Source organism: Oryza sativa, chromosome 6 (assembly GCF_034140825.1).
Source record: "Oryza sativa Japonica Group chromosome 6, ASM3414082v1".
NCBI classification, from domain to species: domain Eukaryota; kingdom Viridiplantae; phylum Streptophyta; class Magnoliopsida; order Poales; family Poaceae; genus Oryza; species Oryza sativa.
In genome coordinates, this window is record NC_089040.1 from 4,986,371 (window position 1) to 4,992,370 (window position 6,000).

Consider the following 6,000-nt stretch of genomic DNA (forward strand, 5'->3'; position numbering starts at 1 on the left):
ATTGTTGTATTTTTTTTTGGGAGACAAATGCATTTAAACTTTTGTATGAAATACCTGCGGTCTATTTTTTTATCTGTAACTTTTTTGCCTTTATATAATTAGATGGATCGGTCGTCATGGATGTATGAGATGCGGAGAACGCAGCCGATATTTATTAAGGAAGCATCTAAATTTATTGATCAGGCTAAGGAGCATGCTTTGAGGGAGAATATGACAAAGATCTTTTGTCCGTGCCGTCATTGCAAGAATCAGAAATTGTTGGTAGATCCTGGTGAAATATTGGGTCACATAATGGAGTACGGATTCACCGCCAACTACAAGGTTTGGACCTATCACGGGGAATTCGCCAATCCGGAAGATGACGATGAAGAGTTAAGTTTCGAGATGAATGAGGCAGAGAATTTTATAATCGAAGACATGTCGCGTGAAAGAATGATTGTCGATGTTTCCACCGATAGTGATGATTTCGATGGTGGTTTTGATTTAGAGGATATGCTACGCCATGTTGAACCAGAGGTGCTAGCGGGCAGGTCACGAGGATTGGAGAATTGGCAAGCATTAGAGAAGGCATCAAAGGATCTTCTTTACGATGAAACGAAGGGATGTGATAAGGATTTCACAGTCTTGCGTTCAGTGCTTGAACTTCTGAGATTGAAGGCTAAACATGGATGGTCGGACACAAGTTTTAATGATCTGATGAGTTTGTTGCGTGTGTTGCTTCCTAAGCCTAACTTTGTACCATCGAACACGTATCAAGCGAAGAAACTCATATGTCCTTTATCTCTTGGTGTAGAAAAGATTCATGCTTGTAAGAATCACTGCATATTATACCGTAAAGAATATGCGGAATTGGAATGTTGCCCAACGTGTGGCACAAGTCGGTATAAAACGGGGAATGGGCCCGTAGATTCAGAGTGTACCGATCCAGATTCTGATAAGGGTAAGCGCGGGAAGATTCCTTCAATGGTGATGTGGTACCTACCAATTAAGGACCGCCTGAAGCGTCTGTACTCAAACCCGACTGATGCTGAGTTGATGAGATGGCATCAAGAGAGCCGGAAAGTAGATGGTATGATTCGACATCCCGCCGACGCTCGCCAGTGGAAGACATTTGATGCAAAACACCCAGAATTTGCTAAGGATCCTAGGAATGTAAGGTTTGCGTTGAGCACTGATGGAATGAACCCGTTTGGTGACTTAAGCAGCTCGCACAGCACATGGCCAGTCCTTCTCACAATGTATAATCTTCCAACATGGATATGTCAGAAACGAAAGTACATTCTACTCACTATCCTCATACAAGGTCCAAACCAACCTGGAATCGACATAGATGTTTTCCTTGAGCCTTTGATGGAGGACATGGAGGAGCTTTGGAAAGAGGGGTTACGACTATGGGATGAGTTTAAGCGGGAGCACTTCAATCTACGTGCGATCATATTCGTTACCATCAATGACCTACCTGCAAACTTTTCATTATCTGGGCAGATTAAAGGGAAGACTGGATGTCTGATATGTCTGGAGAAAACTTCATACAAATACCTGACGTCGTCTTTGAAGACAGTGTACATGCGACATCGACGGTTCCTACCACAAAGACATAGGTACCGTAAGATGGCTAGATTGTTCGATAATACAGTGGAGAATGACACTGCCCCAGTAGCAAGAGGTGGTACATACGTGTATGAGATAACAAAGAAGATTAAGGTTGTATATGGAAAGGGAAAGAAGAAGACAGTAAAGAGGAAGAAAGCTGATGGTGACAACGGTACTGCGTCGCCTTTCAAGAAGCACTCAATTTTCTTTAAATACTTAGATTACTGGAAGGACCTAGAGATTCGACATGCAATTGATGTTATGCACCTCGAGAAGAACGTGTTTGATAGCACCGTTGGCACATTGCTGGACATCCCGAGTAAAACGAAGGATGGATTGAAGTCACGTAACGACCTTGTAGATTTGTCCATACGGCATGACCTTCACCCAGTACTGCTGCCAAATGGGAAGACCGAGATTCCTCCTGCTTGTTACTCGTTGACACTTGATGAGAAAAAAGCCTTCTGTAAATGTTTACAAGGGGTTAGAGTGCCTACTGGTTTCGCATCGAACATCAGGAAGCTAGTATCAATAAAGGATTTGTCCATTTCGGGATACAATGCGCATGACTGTCATAGGTTGCTAACGGTGTTCCTACCAATTGCTATAAGGGCAGTCAAACCAGTCCATACAAAGGTGGTTATAACAAAGTTGTGCTACTTTTTCAATCGAATTTCGCAGAAAGTATTTGATCCTTTGGAATTAGGTCCGCTTCAGACATTTGCCGTCGAGACTGTATGCCAGCTTGAGATGTATTTCCCACCATCATTTTTAGATATGATGGAGCATTTGATCGTTCACATCGTCCCTCAGATTATTGAACTTGGTCCATTATACTTACATCAGATGTGGGCCTATGAGTGTTACATGTCGATCCTCAAAGGCTATGTACGCAATCGCGCTCACCCGGAAGAATCAATGATAGAGGGATACACAACTGAAGAGGCAGTCGAGTGTTGTATGGACTACATAAAGGATGCTAATGCCATTGGCATTCCTGTTCATCGACATGAAGGTAGATTGTCTGGAAGGGGTACTGTTGGTAGGAAGCAGTTCTTCGATAATGATTACAAAAAGGTGTCCGCGACACACAACAGCGTTCTTCAACAGCTCGCTATCGTTGAGCCATTCATTGAGCGACACCTAGAAGAAATCAAAGCCTGCTTCCCAGGGCGGTCCAATGATTGGATATCAAGAGAGCACAAGCGTCGCTTTCCTCTGTGGTTGAAAGATCTAAACCTGCCAGTTGGTGATTCTGTGGAGGAACTTACTTTACAAAGATTGGCATGTGGGCCTTCAAGTATTGTCAATTCATGGCAAGGTTACGACATCAATGGATTTACCTTGAGTACGACTACGAAGGACATGAAAAGCACCTCACAAAACAGTGGGATCCGTGTCGAAGCGATTGACACGAGTGGAGAAAAGAGGTCGTATTATGGGACCATTCAAGAAATATGGGAACTGGACTATGGCCTAAACATCCAGATCCCTGTGCTCCGTTGTGAATGGGTTAAAGACACAATAGGGGTTTCCGTTGATGACTACGGGCTAACGATAGTCGATCACAGTAAAACAGGCCACAAGGATGATCCATGGGTTTTAGCAGAGCGTGTGGCTCAAGTGTTTTATGTGAAGGACCCTTCAGATGAAAGAAAAACTATTGTCATATCCGGAAAGCAACAGATCGTCGGCATCGACAACATCGAAGACCCCAATGATTACAACCAGTTCGACGATGTACCATTGTTTACTGATCTTCCTATGCGAATTAAGAAGGTTGAGAGAACAATCGATGAAGCAAATATGTCGTACGTTCGAGCAGATGGTGTTGCCAAGGTTATTAAGTCATAGTTATTTCGTAACCTTTAGTTCTCATTGTATTCCAAATGTACGTGTATGAATTTAGGTCCCCCTTATGTTGTAATCATTAGCAAATGTACGTGCATGAATTTAGGTCCCCCTTATGTTGTAATCATTAGCATGTAACATTTGATTACGAGTTTTGAGCAATTTTCATGAGTTTTCTTAGTGCCAAAAACATTTGGAATGTATAATTGTGGCGAAATATTGGGAAAAAAAATATATATGGACAGTTTACTTAGAGAAAAAAAATATGAGTTTTTTTGGTAAAAAGATCTTTCTATGCGGCTGGCTTAACAGCCCGCATGGAAAGATCTTTTTCGCATGCGGCCGGCTTAACAGCCCGCATGGAAAGATCTTTTTCGCATGCGGCCGGCTTATGTCGACCGCATGGAAAGATATTTTTCCATGCGGTCCCTTAAGCCGCCCGCATGCGATGATCTGCGCCTATATATAGGGAGCGCGGGGAGCCAAAATTTTCTAAGTCCCGGCTCCCGCGAAACCCTAGCCGCCAGGCTGCCAAAATTTCCCAAGTCGCCATCGCCGTCGTCCCCGCCACCGCCGGCTCCTCCCCAAAGTCGCCCCGCCCCACGCCGTCGCCGCCGCCGCCGTCAGGACCTCTCCCCCCTCGCCGTTGCCGTCGCCGCCGCCAGGACCTCTCCCCCCTCGCCGTTGCCGTCGCCGCCGCCAGGACCTCTCCCCCCTCGCCGTCGCCGTCGCCGCCGGCAGGTCACCGTCGCCACCGCACGGAACTCTCCCCCCTCGCCGTTGCCATCGCCGCCGCCAGGTCGTCCCCGCCGCCAAGTCGTCCCCGCTACCGCTGGCTCCTCCCCGAAGTCGCCCCGCCCCTCGCCGTCGCCGACGCCACTGCCAGGACCTCTCCCCCCTCGCCGTCGCCGTCGCCGCCGCCAGGTCGCCGTCGCCGCCGCACGGACCTCTCCCCCCTCGCCGTTGCCATCGCCGCCGCCAGGTCGTCGCCGCCGCCAGGTCGTCCCCGCCGTCGCTCGGTAACATTTACTTTTAAAAAAAGAAATGTGAAATGTGCAATTGTGGATTGTGGATTGTTTAATTGTGCATCGTGGATTGTGATATGTGCAATTGTGGATTGTTTAATTTTGAGAAGGTTTAATTGTGGATTGTTAAATGGAGATTTATGTTTAAATTGGGACTTATGTTTAAATTGGGACTTATGTTAAATTGGGATTTATGTATAATTGGGACCTTTGTTAAATTGAGATTTATGTATAATTGGGACTTTTGTTAAATTGGCACCTATGTCAAATGGAGATTTCTGTTTAATTGTGACTTATGCTAAATTGGGACCTATGTTAAATTGGGACTTATGTGAAATTAAGTTATTGGGACTTATGTGAAAATAAGTTAAATTGTGACCTATGTTAAATTGAGATTTATGTATAATTGGGACTTATGTTAAATTGAGATTTATGTATAATTGGGACTTATGTTAAATTGAGATTTATGTATAATTGGGACTTATGTTAAATTGAGATTTATGTATAATTGGGACTTATGTTAATTTGAGATTTATGTATAATTGGGACTTATGTTAAATTGAGATTTATGTATAATTGGGACTTATGTTAAATTGGGACTTATGTCAAATTGAGACTTATGTGAAATTGCGTTAAATTGGGACTTACGTAAAATTGGGACTTATGTCAAATTTTTTTACGTCAAGTTGGAAGATATCGAACGAAAAGGTTCCATCGAACGCACCAATAGCGCCTCAAGAAGGTAACGCTCCTCAAAATTCCGGTAGCAATAAGCAGCCAGGCGCTTCTAGTGAAGAAACGTGGCGCACACCAAGTGACCCGTTTCCAATGGAAATAACACAAATCGCCCCCCGCGATGATGATCCAGACTACATACCTATCGAACAGGCCGTAAGTGCTGAAAATCGTTAGCCATGTATTATTCCCTAACTATGATGTGACATGAACCTAATGGTGTATAGAGTTACCTATTCTGTGCAGATGGTAGTCCGACGCCGCTTGAAACGTAAAGCCGGGAGGAACAGGACAGAGCAAGAAGTTGAGATGGACACCGCTACGTCTGCACCTGAACGTACGGAGACATCTACAAGTGCAGGCGGGAGTGGGAAAAAAAGACGTGGTGAGAGAAGCAAGAATAAATTACCCAAGGAAACTTATAACGTGATTGCTCTCGATCAGGATGGGAAGCCCATCGAGCCACCGATAGTGCGGTCCAAGTTCAGCAACGCCTGTGGCACTCTAGTCAGGACGCGTTGTCCCATTAATGTCAAGTTGTGGGAAACAGTGGACGACAACATCAAGACACTTCTCTGGAATGAGTTGCAGAAGTATTTTGTGTTCCCTCCTGGATCAGAGGTCAGGGGGAGAGATTACGCACTTAAAAAGATGGGAGATCGATGGCGACAGTGGAAGTCCGATCTAAATCGGGATTATGTTCAGAAGAATCTCCCACCGTTTACGGATTATGGACATATATCGCAGGCTGACTGGGACACGTTTGTTGCGGATCGTACAACAGCTGAAGCATTGG